Raw genomic sequence first — 15625 nt, 5'->3', positions numbered from 1 at the left:
TTATGGCTAGCCAATTTTCCCAGCACCATTTATTAAATAGGGAATCCTTTCCCCATTTCTTGTTTTTGTCAGGTTTGTCAAAGATCAGATGGTTGTAGATGTGTGGCATTATTTCTGAGGGCTCCGTTCTGTTCCATTGGTCTATATCTCTGTTTTGGTACCAGTACCAGGTATCTTTCCTATATTTTCTCCTAAAACTGTAGAGTTCTAGGTTTCACATTTAAGTTTGCATTAATAATTTACTTTAAACTAATTTTGTAAATTTTGTTAGGTAAGGGTCAAGGCTTTTTATTTTCTAATTTAAATATCCAGTTGTTTCAGCACTATTTATCGAAAAGACTATTCTTTTTCTATTGAAATTTTTAGGAACTTTTGTTGAAAATTCTTTGACTGTATATGTACCTGTCTATTTTTTGTGGATTTCTATTCTATTCCACTGATTTACATGTCTATCTTTATGCCAACATCATATTGCCTTTAAGTTTTAGAATCAGGTAACATGAGTCCTCAAACTTTTTTTTATTAATTGCTTAAAATTCTGGTTCCTTTGCTTTTCCATTTGAAGTTTAGAATTACCTAAATTTGTAGAAATCATCTTGTTGATTCCTACAAATAAGCCTGCTAGGATTTTGCTAAAACAGGTATCAATTTAGAGAGAATTACATCTTAACATAGTGAGTCTTCTGATCTATGAATGCTGTAAATCTTTTCATTTATTTGGGTTTTATTTATTTCTATCATCAATGTTTTATAGCTGTATTGATCCGTTTTCATGCTGCTAACAAAGACATACTTGAGACTGGGAAGAAAAAGAGGTTTAATGGGACTTACAGTTTCACATGGCTGGGGAGGCCTCAGAATTATGTTGGGAGATGAAAGGCACTTCTCACATGGAAGTGGCAAGACAATACTGAGGAAGAAGCAAAAGTGGAAACCCGTGATAAACCCAACAGATCTCATGAGACTTACTCACTATCACAAGAATAGCATGATTCAATTACGTCCCCTGGGGTCCCTCCCACAACACCTGGGAATTCTGTGAGATACAATTCAAGTTGAGATTTGGGTGGGGGCACAGCCAAACCATATCAGTAGCTTTCAGTATCTTATAAATATTTTGTTATATCTGTCCCTAGAAATTTCATTTTTTAATGCTCTTGTAAATTGATGTTTTAAAAGTCATTTTTTAATTGATTATTGATAGTATATAGACATAAAATAGATTTTTTTCTGTTAACCTTGCATCATGCAACTTTCTTAAACTTGTCAGTTCTACTGGCTATTTTTTGTGTGATTTTGTATGCAGAAGATCATAAATTAAACCTTTTATTTCTCTATGTCTAATTTGTATACTTTTATTATTATTATTTATTTTTCATTCTTTAATGCACTGCATAAAACCTCCAAGATAATGTATAATAGAAGTAGAGAAGGGGATATTATTTTTTTTCTCAATTTTAAGAAGAAGGCATTCCCATTGTTAAATATGTTAACTCTAGTGGTTTTTTTTTTTTTTTTGTAGATACTCTTTATCAGTTTGAGGATGTCTCCTACTAGTCCTAGTTTACCAAAAGTATTTGACATAAATGGATGTTAAATTTTGTCAGATGATATTTTTCTGTTTATTAAAATAATATTATGGTTTTTCAGGTTCTTTACTTTCAGTTTGTTGATAAAGTGATTTACATTGATTGATTTTTCAAAGGTTTAACCAATCTTGCATTCCTGGGAGAAACCCAGTTTGCTCATGTTGTGTATGTAATGTTGGATTAAGTTTGCTACTATTTTGCTGAGAATTTTTACATCCACTTAGTTAAGTAATTAATTAATTTTGATGTTCTATTTATTTTTTTCATTCATTTTATGTATTTGTCTTTAGTCTTTTTGTAAGGCCTTTTCTGATTTTGTTTCAGGGTAATTCTGACTTCAGAAATAATTTAGGATGTTTTACTTGCTCTTCTAACTTTTTGATAATTTGTAGAGTTGATATTATTTCTTCCTTAATTGATTGGTAGAGTTCACCAGTGAAGCCTTCTACCACTGGAGTTTTCTTTGAGAGAAGGATGATAACTACAAACTCTATTTTTAAAATAGATAATAGGGAAAATCAGGTTCTTTCTTTCTTTCTAAACATGTTTGTAGTTTGTATCATTCAAGGTATTTGTTCATTTCACCTAATCAATCTATAGGCATAAAGTCATTCTTAATCTCTTGTTATCATTTAAATATATGTAATAAAATCTGTAGGGATATTCATTTTTTATCCCTGATATTACTAGGTCATTTTAAATCTAACTATCAGTTTTAATGATCTTTTTAAAGAACCAGCTTTTTAACATGAATTGTTTTCTCTACTATTTTGTTGTTTTCTATTTTATTGATTTCTGCTGTTATTTTTATTATTTCTTCCTAGTTGCATTGTGATTAATTTGTTTTTGTTTTCTAGTGCTTTAATGTAGAATATTAGTTTATTAATTTTAAACTATTCTTCTGCTATATAAACTTGAAATTCCATATGTTTTCCTGTATGCACTGATTTAGTTGGATTTCACAAATTTTAATGTTTGATGTTTGTTTTTATTTTCATTTCTATGTTTATTTTAATTTTCACTCAATTCAAAATACTTTATAATTTCCTTTATGGCTCTTGAAGTATGTTGTTTAACTTCTGAATGTTAGAAAATTTTTCAAAATGACATTTTGATATTAATTTGTAGTTAAATTCTATTATGGAAGGAGAGTATTTTATATTCTTTATGATTTAATTCTTTTTACGTTTATTGACATTTACTTTATTTCCCAGTATATGGTCTATCTTAGTTGATGTTACAGGTTCACTTGAATGTGTATTCCCTCTTGTAGGTGTATTCTAAAAATAGAATAGCAATTAAGCCAAGTTGCTTGATTGTGTTGTTCAGGCCTTCTGTATCCTTACTGATTTCCTGTCTACTTATTCTAGCTATTACTTAGAGATGAATGTCATTATGTCCAACTATAATTACAGGTTTATCTGTATCTTTTAAAATATTATCTTTTTGATTTATGTATTTTGATATTCTGATGTTAGATGCATATACTTCATGATTTTGTATTTCTTCTTGAAATAAAATTGAGCTATATCATTGTTCAATATCATCTTCACTCTTGGCAAGATTTTTCTGATATTTATGTAGAAACTCAAGCTTTCTTTTAAACAGTATTTGCATGATATTTTTTCCATCCTAGCCTCTTTGAGCCTAAAATAAATTTACAAAGCTTAAAATAAATTTTCAGAGAAAACTATATAGACAAAATCCAATATTGGTGACAGCTTGCTAGTAATTAAGGAGCAAATAAAATTACATTTAAAAAAATTATGACCATTTTCTTCAGAATATTATTTAGATTCTCAATTTTTTTTTTTTTTTTTTTTTTGTAATGGAGTCTCGCTCTGTTGCACAGGCTGGAGTGCAGTGGCATGATCTTGGCTCACTGCAACCTCCACCTCCTGGGTTCAAATGATTCTCCTGCCTCAGCCTCCCGAATAGCTGGAGTTACAGAAGCATGCCATCACACCTGGATAATTTTTTGTATTTTTAATAGAGACAAAGTTTCACTATGTTGGCCAGGCTGGTCTCAAACTGCTGACCTCAGGTGATCCACCCACCTTGGTCTCCCAAAGTGCTGGGATTACAGGTATGAGCCACCACGCCTGGCCTCATTTTTGTTCTTACTTTAGCTATCTGCTTAAATTTTATTTATTCATTCAGTAATCATCTACAATCTCTTTGTAAGCAAAAAGGTCTCTTCTAAGATTTTGTTCCACTTTCCTTAGCCTCTGCTACTGCTTTTAATGAGAGTTTATGCATTTCTTAAAATGTTCCCTTTCTTTGGCTTTTATTACTTTATAGCCTCTTATTTGTCTTCTAGATGTTCTAATATCTAGTATAATTGTTTTACCATTTCCTTTTCTCTCATTAATTTGGATCTCTCCCAAATGACATTTTTCTCATTTACACCTCTTTTATATTCCACTACTTTAATATGTCCCACACTTTTATGTCTTCTATTAACTTCGGTCAGATGTTCAAGCATGTCTGTTCTTCTGGGCTTTTAGCTCCATATCTACTTCTTATTGTTATTTTTTGTCAAACCAATAACGAAATGCCTTTTAAAATAGCTCATTATTTTTCTTTCACTGAATTCTACTTCCCATGCCAAAATGCCATTTTTATTAGATAATACAATCTTTTTGACCCTACAGATTTTATATTTTAGAGTATCTCCAAAATCTCCTTGACAAAAAATTTTAGTTGGTAATGAAAAATGGACTCTTGCTGATTCTTTTATTTATAATTACTCTTAACATATACATTTTAAAAATTATTCTTATAAATTGCTAATTGAGTCAAACCAATTGACTTGGTTTGTTGCAATGCCTTACCTGGTTGTTCAGTCTGAACATCCTTCATAGTTCTTTATGATCTGCTGCCTGATTATGCTTTTGGGAAATCGTTTCAAAACATTTCCTTCCTCCTGTTCCTTTTTCCTTCTACTGTCTTCCTTCCTTCTGTCAGCTATCTATAGTCTGCATTCCTACAGAAGAATTGGAGGCAATTAACAAGGGAAATATGTATATCTTATAACAAAAAGATTTTAAAAGATGGAGAGAAAGAAAAGGTTGAAGCAATGGAGTGAAGCTGAGGTTGAGGCTAGTGTTCAAAATGTATGCCAGATTTAAAAGAGAAAAATAAGCTACCATATGCAACAGATTGAAACTGGACTGCTTCATCACCCCATATTCAAAAATCACCTCAAGATGGATTAAAGGCTTAAGCGTGAAACCAAAAACTATAAAAACTCTGGAAGACAACCTGGGAAACACCATTCTGGGTATAGAAATGGGCAAATATTTCATGATGAAGAAAGCAATTGCAATGAAAGCAAAACTGCTTGTCAGTCAGAAGCAATTGAAATGAAAGCAAAAACTGACAAATGAGACCTAATTAACTACAGTGTTTCTGCATAACAAAAAAAAACTATCAATAGAGTAAGCAGACAATCTACAGAATTGGAGAAAATTTTTGAGAACTATACATCTGAGAAAGGTCTACTATCCAGTATCTATAAGGAACTTAAACAAATTTACAAGGAAATAACAAACAATCCCATTAAAAAGTGAGCAAAGGACATGAACAGACACTTTGCAAAAGAAGACATACATGCGGCTAACAAGGATATGAAAAAAGCTTGTATCACTAATCCTTAGAGAAATGCAAATCAAAACCACAAATGAGAATATCTCACATAAGTCAGAATGGCTATTACTAAAACGACAAAAAATAACAGGGTGTGGAGAAAAGGGAACACTTATACACTGTTGGGGGGATTGCAAATTAGTTCAACCATTGTGGATAGCCATGTGGCAATTCCTCAACAAGCCAAAAACAGAACTACCATCTGACCCAGCAACCCCATTACTGGGTTTGTATTTATATTTCCAAAGGAATACAAATCATTTTATCATAAAGACACTTGCACATATATATTCACTGCAGCACTATTCACATTGTAAAAATATAGAATCAACTTACATACCAATCAATGACAAACTGGATAAAGAAAATGTGGTACGTATACATCAGAGAATACTATGCAGCCATAAAAAATAATTAGATTATATCCTTTGCAGGGACATAAATGGATATGGAGGGCATTACCATTAGCAAACTAACGCAGCAATAGAAAACCAAATATTCTATGTTCTCACTTATAAGTGGGAGCTAAATAATCGGAACACACAGACACAAAGAGGGGAATGACAGACACTAGGGCCTACTTGAGGGTAGAGGGTGGGAGGAGGAAGAGGAACAACAACAACAAAATAGCTATTGGATACTAAGCTTAGTACCTGGGTGACAGAATAATCTGTATATTAAAACCTCGTGATATAAGTTTACTTATGGTAAAAACCTGCATGTGTACCCCAGAATATAAAATAAAAGTTTAAGAATAAAAAAAGAAAGAAAAATATTTCCATCACGTAATTCAGTATCCACCCAGAACAAGAAAGTCATTGAGCAGGTGAAGCATAGATATTTCTGACTGTAACATCTAAGATTAATTTTTCTTTCAAGGAATCGTATAGTGAGAACCTAGCATGACAGAGTGAATCATAATTTCCATCAGCATTTTAATAGATAATAAAGTTCCAAGTTTTACAGAAAAAGAGCAACTCTGTTTTAACCTGTAGGATCAATAATAAATTTTGTAATGTTTGATTGCGATAGTCTTGACATTATCACAATAGTCTTGGATTACCTTCCTTGCTGTTTAAGAAAAAAGCAACTTTCCACTTAAAGACTCTATCAAATTTTCTAATTTTATTTATCAAAATGTATCTTTCATTATTATTTGTTAAGCAACTATGTTAAACAATTGCCTTAAGTTGACATTAGCCATAAGAGACACTGCTGTTTGTGCTTTTGTTCATTCAAATGGCTTTATCTGTTTTTTTTTTTTCTTGTTGTTGTTGTTATCTTTCCCTCATTAGAATTTCAGAAGACACTGATTTTCAAGAATTAATATTGTTCTTGTGCTGTTTTCGATGTCCACTTGATTGGCCTCTGATGAGACATTCAATATAACATGGTAGAAGATTTTAGCAAGGTTTCTATAATACAATTAGTTACAAGGCTTAAGACACCATTGAATCTGCTTGGCTTTTACTTTCATTCAAAATGTTTTACTGAGATAAGACTCATTCTTCCTCCCAGGATTGTTTTCATTTTTTACATCTTCCTTTAACCATTCCTTACAATCTCCTGCTGTCCCTACAAATGCATGCAAATACATCACAGATGTGAATCTGTTCTACTACCTAATTGCTCATATTTTCTACTAACCATAGGATCAGGACTTTTAACTCATATTATGTAAAGGATGATTGGTAGGCATAGGGGCATATATTTTTATTTTTTCTGGTGAGGACTATGCTGAGAATTAAAAACAAAATTATTTAGTAGTTTCTATATTACTCATCAATATTTTGGATAATGTTGCTATTAGGAAGCCAATCTTGAGTTTATGAAGAGTCTGGCATTAAGTGTGTAATGTTTCACTTGTAAGTTTTGAATGAAACTGTCAAGTTATATCATTGACATAAAGAACTTATTTTGTCTACATTGTTAACTACTTGTGATCTCCTGGGAGCTGGGGTAAGCTAGAAAGAAATAGACTTGCTGTAGTATCTGTTTCAGAGAATGAGAGGAAAAACACCTATCTAATGATCAAATAGGACAAAGAGTTTCATGCATGACTTAGGAGAGGTAAATTGAAGGAAGGAAGGAAATTGTTCAGAAAAATTAGTACATGAACCAATAATTTTGAAGGATCCATTGTATTTGTTTCAGGAAGCAAAGTTGATATCAACTCCCCCTTCCCACTCCCTTTTTAATTTAAGCACCTTAGGAACATAGAGTTGAGTAAATGTGCTCCTCATTCTATAGCATTATTACCCTGAGTCCCTGCTGGGTTCTTTTTTAATTAAGTTTTATTTTAAAATGTTTTCCCTCTTTATCCCCCATTTATTTATTTATTTTAATCAACACATGAAAAATTATATATATATTTGTATGTATTTAATTTGCTTACATTCATTTGAAAAATTATATATATTTAGGATATAAAAAGTGATGTTTTGAGATACGTACACATTGTGGAATGATTAACTCAAGCTATTACATACCCATCATCTCACATCCCTATTATTGTTTATGATGAGAACAATTAATATCCACTCTTTTAGCAATTTTTGAGTATACTACACTTCATTATTAATGAAGCCACCATGCTGTGCCATACATCTTGAGAACTTATTCCTTCTTTGTGACTGAAACTTTGTATCCTTGACCAATATCTCATTCCCCATCCCTCTCCAATCTCTGGCAACCATTTTCATCTCCATTTCCAATTACATTTCTGTTTATCCACATACAGCTACTCCAGAATATTTATTTTCTTTTGTTTTACTGTTTTTATACATTTATTTAAACATATGCTTTTCTAGAAAAAAATTGGGATTACATTTATAGAGAAATATGAATTACACTACATATTCTTTCTCTCTCTTTTGATAACAACATTTATTGAGTAAGCCCCTGGCACATTTCATCAAACTGGATCCCAGGACAACCCTATGAGGTAGTAGTATTGTAAGCCCCATGGTACAGATAAGGAACACGGGGCTTAGAGAGGTGAAGTGACTTGCCCAAGGTCACACAACAAGTGCATGACAACTCTTGGATTTGAAGCCAGATCTGTCTCATAGCTAGCCGTGACACTTGAGTGCCTCCTAAAAGCCTACATCACAGAGCTGTTGGAGGACGCTGTGGAGAACCGTCTGTGAAAAGGTCCAACAGATAAACTCCGAAGAGTTTATGGCAGGCCTCCTGAAGAGCAGCTGACTGGAGCCCACCAAGAGGCAGCCTGGAGGTAGAGTGGGCAGGACTGCCCTGTCTTCTCTTCCAGGGAGCCCAACTACCAGCCTAGACCAGCGGGATGCTGGGCTGCTGAGGCTTCAGCCATTTCTCTGTTGCCATGGCTCTGCCCAGGAACCGTGGGCGGCCCTGCCCCTGACACCAGAATGTTGCAGGGCTTTCTAGCAGGAGAGGGGACACAGGAAGGCGGCCATGGGCCAAGGTTTATGAATGACATTCAGAAGGATTTCTGCCAGTGACTCGATGGCTCGCTTCCACTGGGAAGGATCTCCAGTCTGCCCCCAGGGAGCCTGGACCCAAACATGAGCATCAGGCCTGCCCAGGAAACGGACACCCCAGGTCCATCACTCTGAGGCCTGGATGTAGAGGGGCACAGCGAGCATGGCACATGGGCCCTTGGTCCCGGCCTACAGCTCCGCCAGAGCCAGATTGGAGCCCAGCCCCTGAGCGTGTCCAGGTACCACCAGCTCAGGTCCCGCCCCCCCCACACCACCCACGACAATGGACAGCACTGCGTCCGGCTTTGCAAAGGGTGGCTTGCCTGGGACCGCCTCGGGCAACAGGCCAGCCCCTGCGTCCTTCAGATCCTCCAGCCCCAGCGGGTCAGGCAAGGGGTTCACCACCTTGCGCCCACCACTGCTGCCACTGCGCGGGGCTGCCCTCCTCTGGGGGGCGGGTGGAGCGCCGGGTTTGCAGGTCCTTGTTCTTTTGGTGGCTGAGACGACAGCGGCGATCTTTGAGGTATTTGTGGTGGAAAAAGCCTTTGGCGCAGCCAGACCAGCGAAACTTGTAGTTGCCCGTGTGGGCGCGCTGGTACTCGGCGAGGTGGGCACAGCGGCTGAAGGACTTGCTGCACAGGGCACATTTGTGGAGCTTCATACCGGAGTGGGAGAGGATGTGGGCCTTCAGCTTGTCCGGCCAGTTGAACTCCTTACCGCAGCCTGTGTGCGTCGATAAAGGGCATTTGCATTTCCTGAAGGGCTGGTGGATCAACATGTGTCTCTTCAGTTTGTCCTTGCGGTTGAATGCAGACTCGCACACTGAGTATTTGTAGGGCTTCTCGCCTGAGTGGATGTGAGCGTACAGTCCGAGGTAATGCTCCTGCCGGGAGGACTTCTTGCACACCTGGCACTTGAACCTGCCCCCGCTGCCGTGGGTGGGCAGATGACGCAGCAAGTAGCGTTCACAAGGAAGCACCTTCTAGCAGTATAGGCAGGGGAAGTTGTGAGTGGTGGTCTGCAGATGATGCTCCAGGGCCTCTGTGGTGGGTATTTGATGATACATTTGACACACTTGTCGATGGCACTGTCCTCCTTGGGGCTGTGCTGTGACAGGAGGCTGTGGGAGTACTGGTGCACGCCCAGGTGGTACAACGAGGGGAAGTGCTTGCCGCAGAGGTGGCAGGGGTAACTCAGCTTCTCCTGGTGGCTCTTGATGTGCTCCAGAAATGTGTCGAACTTTGGGAAACAGCTTTTGACCACCACACACTTGTACACCTGCTTGTTCCTATGCTGGGTCATGTGAGACTTGAGCTGGAAATAGGTGCTGAACTTGCTGGGGCAGAACTGGCACAAATAGGAGCTGTAGATGAGGACTACATGCTTGGGTTCTGGCTTGGCCCCCTCGCCCTTGCGGACTGTGGGCAAGGCCTGGGGTTGTGGTGTGCCCGACAGGGGCTGGCCCAACCGTGTGTTTTCCTCATCCTCCTGCCTACTGAGGTTTAGGGCCAAGACCTGTACGGTCACAGAGTTTCCAGACATGGTGCCACCACTGTGTCCTGGAGGCCATACCTTGTGGGTCTGCATGTGTTTCCTAACATTAGACTTCTGGGCAAAGGCACGGCCACATGCAATTCATTGGAAGGACGTCTCATGGGTGTGGCTTCAGATGTGCTGCTGCAGTTTTTGGTGAATGATTTGTCACAGTATGGGCACTTGAGTTTCTGAGCCTTTGGCTTCCCTGTAGCTTCCGGGAGTCCCCTAGCACCTTTAGCCCATGGGGTCTTCAACATTGGTGGAGAGTCAAAGGTGACCACAGTGCCTCTGGTGGTGCTGGTCATGGGGCAGCAGGGTTTGGTCCTTTGGGTTTGAATCCCTGTTTGCCAGGGCTGTAGGGGTGGGGTATACTGGAGCCTCCACACACTGGTTTGGCACCTCCAGGGGTGGGTAGGTCTGCATCCCCAGCGCCTGGATATCCACCGTTCCACTCCCAGCCAGGGGTGCAGTAGCACTGTACACCTTCACTGCACCATTCCCACCAGGATTGGGATGTGCAGGGGGGCCCAGGCCCTGAGGTGGAGGTAGCGAGGGCTGAGGTGGTGGTGGTGGGGGCGGTGGTGGAGGAGGCAGAGGAGGGGGTGGAGGCTGGGTGAGGTAGCTGGGCACAGAATGTATGTTCAGGCTGCTCTGCACAGGTCGGGGGCCCTAGGGCATAGGCTGGGCCGGGGATGTGAAGGCTGAAATGACAAACATGTGTTTGTGTGTGTTTGTTGTAGAAAAAGAAACATGGAAAGTTTCTTTTTATATGTTTTTTAATAAGACAGATGATCTTACCATTTCTTTCTTCTTTATCAAATGTTGAAAGACATTTAAGAAATTTCTAATATGAAATCCTCCTTTTATGCCTGGGATAAGCTCAACTGGATCATTTATTATCTTTATTATTCACTCCTGGCTTGGGTTAGATACTAATTTATCTGGATTGTCTTTTGGATTTTCTACCCAGTACTATCTGTTAATCATTCTTATCTAGTATTAGAATAATGAACAATTCTTCTCTTTAGAGCTTCACTTTCTGATCACCCTACAACCCAACTTATTCCATCTCTGGGTTTGAGTTAGTCTTTCATAAGTCCCATTTTAAGAGTCCAAGGATTTATTAAAACATACTCCATTATCATAGTTCTGATCCTACACCTGGGAAACTAAAAATTAAGGCAATTCCCAGCTGTTGAACATTGTAGTCCAAGCAAGAGATCTGTGCTTAGAGTGGCCAAAGACCAGAGCAGAAATTGAATGGTATTTGAGGAGTGAATAACAAATTGAATATATTTTGTTTTAGTTGCATCAGGGCAACAGGGATAAGTAGAGAGATAACACTTTAGCCGAAATGTTTATTTGAGGACAAAGGCTTGATTCTGTCACCGAGAAAACAAAATAACTGAATGACTCATATTCTGATACCACATTGGCTGAGTTCATTGGAGGTGTTACTTTGTGCCTTTATTGCTTAACTGATAATAAAAGTAGCTAACCTTATTGAGCACGTTCAAATATTCAGGCAGTACTAAAATCCTTATTTAATTATTTAAACACATTTCATGGATGTTGAAATTGAGGCACAGAAGGTTAAGAAAGTGCCTAAAGTCTTTTAATTAGCATGTAGTAGAGCTGGAATTGAAATTGAAGTATAGTGTCTCCAGAGCCCGTGGTGGTTTACAGTTTAATAATTGACAACCAGAGTGATTTTTCCAGATTTATTAACATAGATTTATTGAGGTATAATTGACAACAATTATACATATTTATGGTATGCAATGTGATGTTTTAAAATACATATACATCAGGAAATGATTATTATAATCAAGCTTATTAACATTTCCATCACAATACCTTTATTTTGTGATGAGAATATTTAAGGTCTTAGCAAATTTCAAGTATACAATATGATGTTATTAACTCTAGTTGCTATTCCATACATTGTATCTCCAGAACTTACTCATTCTAGATTACTGAAACTGTATACCCTTTGACTGATATCTCCCAATTTCCCCTACCCCCAACCCCCTGGCAACCATCTGTTCTCTGCTTTTATGAGTTTTACTTTTTATATTCCACATATAAGTGAGATCACACAGTATTTGTCTTTCTGTGCCTGGCTTATTTCACCTGACATAATGTCCTCCAAGTTCATAGTGATGTTGCAGATCATAGGATTTTCTTCATTTTAAAGGCTGAGTAATTCCCTCCTCTCTCTCTCTCTCTATTATATATATATATATATATATATATATATATATATATATATATATATATATATATAGTGTGTGTGTGTGTATATATATAGAGAGAGTGTGTGTGTGTGTGTATATATATATATATAGTGTGTGTATATACATATAGAGAGTGTATATATATACGCACACACACACAAAACACACATATATCCTGCATTTTCTTTATCCATTCATCTATTGGTGGACACTTAGGCTGATTCTATATCTTGGTTCTTGTAAATAATGCTGCAGTGAATATGGGAGTGCAGATATCTTTTCAACAAGCTAATTTCATTTCCTTGTATACTCAGAACTTGGATTGCTGGGTTATGTGGTAGTTCTGTTTTTAATTTTTTTTTTTTTTTTTTTTTTTGAGACGGAGTCTTGCTCTGTCGCCCGAGCTGGAGTGCAGTGGCCAGATCTCAGCTCACTGCAAGCTCCGCCTCCCGGGTTTACGCCATTCTCCTGCCTCAGCCTCCGGAGTAGCTGGGACTACAGGCGCCCGCCACCTCGCCCGGCTAGTTTTTTGTATTTTTAGTAGAGACGGGGTTTCACTGTGTTAGCCAGGATGGTCTCGATCTCCTGACCTCGTGATCCGCCCGTCTCGGCCTCCCAAAGTGCTGGGATTACAGGCTTGAGCCACCGCGCCCGGCCTATTTTTAATTTTTTAAGAATCTTCATAGTATTTTGCATAATGACTATACCAAGTTGTATTCCTACCAATAGTATGCAAGGATTCCCTTTTCTCCACATACTTGCCAAAGCTTGTTATCTTTTGTCTTTTTGAGAATAGCCATTCTAACAGGTGTGAAGTGTTATCTCACTGTGGTTCTGATTTGCTTTCCCTGATGACTAGTGATGTTGAGCACTTTTTCATGACAATCACACATTGTGTAACAACATTTTGGTCAATGACAAACTGATGCAAGGTGGTCCCATATGATTATAATGAACCTGAAAAATTCTTATTTCCTAGTGATGTCATAATGCAATGCATTACTCATGTTTTTGGTGATGCTGGTGTAAACAAACTACTGTGCTGCCAGTCATATAAAATTATGTCACAGATGCTGAGGGTGGTGGTTCATGCTTTTAATCCTAGCACTTTGGTAGGTTAAGATGGGAGTATTGCTTGATCCCAGGAATTTGAGACCAGCCTAGGCAATATAGTGAGTCCCCCATCTCTACAAAAATTACAAAATTAGCCAGGCATGGTGGGAATGCCACAGACAGACACTCAATGCCAGTCAATGTAGAAAGCTGGGAGAGGGTGTGTACCCCAAAAAGCCACAGGGGTGGAGCTACCCAAGACCATGGGAGCCCACCTGTTACATCACTGTGACATGGAGTCAAAGGAGATCATTTTGGACTTCGTGACCTGGATTTGAGACATGGAGTCAAAGGAGGTCATTTTGGAACTTTAAAATATGACTTCCTTATTGGATTTGACTTAGCCCTTTTCTGCCTTATAGGCCTTTCTTTGGCCTGTCACCCTTTCATTTTGGCCAATTTCTTCCATTTGGAATGGGTGTGTTTACCCAATGCCTTTACCTGCCTTGTATCTAAGAAGTAACTAACTTGCTATTGATTTTATAGGCAGGCTCATATAGGTGAAAGGGACTTGCCTTGTCTCAGATAAGACTTTGGGCTTGGACTTTTGGGTTAGTGCTAGAGTGAGTTAAGACTTTGGGGGACTGTTGGAAGGGCATGACTGTGTTTTGAAATGTGAGGACATGAGATTTGGGAGGGGCCAGGGACAGAATAATATAGTTCGGCTGTGTCCGCACCCAAACCTCAACTTGAATTGTAATTTGAATTGTAATCCCCGTGTGTTGGGGTGGGATCTTGGGGAAGGTGATTAGATCAAGGGAGTGTTTCCTCCATGCTGTCCTTGTGATAGTGAGTGAGTTCTCACAAGATTTGATGGCTTTACTAAGGGGCTTTTCCCTGCCTTCACTTGACACTTCTCCTTGCTGCTGTCATGTGAAGAAGGGCGTGTTTGGTTTCCCTTTTGCCATGATTGTAAGTTACCTGAGACCTTCCCAGCCATGCTGAACTATGAGTCCATTAAACTTCTTCCTTTTCTAAATTATCCAGTCTTGGGTATGTCTTTATTAGCAGTGTGAGAATGGACTAATACAGACCCTATCTCAAAAATGAAAAAAAAGTGTAGCACATATAATTGTTTACAGTACATACTACTTGATAATATTAACAAATGATTATTTTACTGGTTTATATATTTACTACACTATTTATCATTATTTTAGAGTGCACTCTTTCTACTTATTTTTTAAAAAGTTAACTGTAAAACAGCCTCAGGCAGGTCCTTCAGGAAATATTGCAGAAGAAGGCCTTGTTATCATAGGAGATGACGGCTCTATGGCTGTTACTACCTCTGAAGACGTTCCAGTGGGATAAGACATGGAGAGGGAAGACAGTGATATTGATGATCCTGACCTTGTGTATGCTTAGGCTAATGTGTGCGTTTATGTCTTAGTTTTTTAACAAAAATGTTTTAAAAGCAAAAAATAAAACACAAATTTTAAAAATAGAAAAATGCTTATAGAATCAGGATATTAAAAAAGAAAATATTTTATGCAATTAATTGTACAGTGTTTCTCTGTTTTAAGCGAAATGTATTACAAAAGAGACAAAAAGTAAAAAATTTTAGAAGTTTATAAAGTAAAAAGTTACAGTAAACTAAGGTTAATTTATTATTTAAGAAAGAATAGCAATTTTGTATAACTTTAGTGTAGCCTAGTGCCGTGTTTATAAAGTATACAGTACAGTAATGCCTTAGGCTTTCACATTCACTCACCACTGACTCACTGACTCACTGAAAGCAACTTCCAGTCCTGCAACCACCATTCATGATAAGTGCCCTATATATGTATATCATTTTTCATTTTTATACATTTTTACAGTACCTTTATATGTTTAGATACACAAATACTTATTATTGTGTTCAATTGTCTGCAGTATTCAGTACAGTAACATGTTGTACATGTTTTTAGCCTGGGGCAATAGACTATACCATATAGTTTAAGCGTGTGGTGGGCTATACCATCTGGGTTTGTGTAAGTACACTCTATGATGTTCAAACAACTACAAAATCACCTAAAGACACATTTCTCAGAATGTATTCCTGTTA

At 37.8% G+C, this 15625-nt stretch overlaps 1 protein-coding gene and 1 pseudogene across 2 annotated transcripts in view; one reads left to right on the top strand and one right to left on the bottom strand.

Annotated features, from left to right (window-relative positions):
* The window catches only part of CFAP299 (cilia and flagella associated protein 299), a 679361-nt gene that overhangs the window by 44358 nt on the left and 619378 nt on the right, over positions 1 to 15625 (top strand). The window lies entirely within an intron of this gene.
* Positions 8822 to 10948, bottom strand: LOC111549376 (annotated as a pseudogene).

Source organism: Piliocolobus tephrosceles, chromosome 3, assembly GCF_002776525.5.
Source record: "Piliocolobus tephrosceles isolate RC106 chromosome 3, ASM277652v3, whole genome shotgun sequence".
Taxonomy (NCBI): domain Eukaryota; kingdom Metazoa; phylum Chordata; class Mammalia; order Primates; family Cercopithecidae; genus Piliocolobus; species Piliocolobus tephrosceles.
This window is presented reverse-complemented; position numbering and strand designations above follow the sequence as displayed.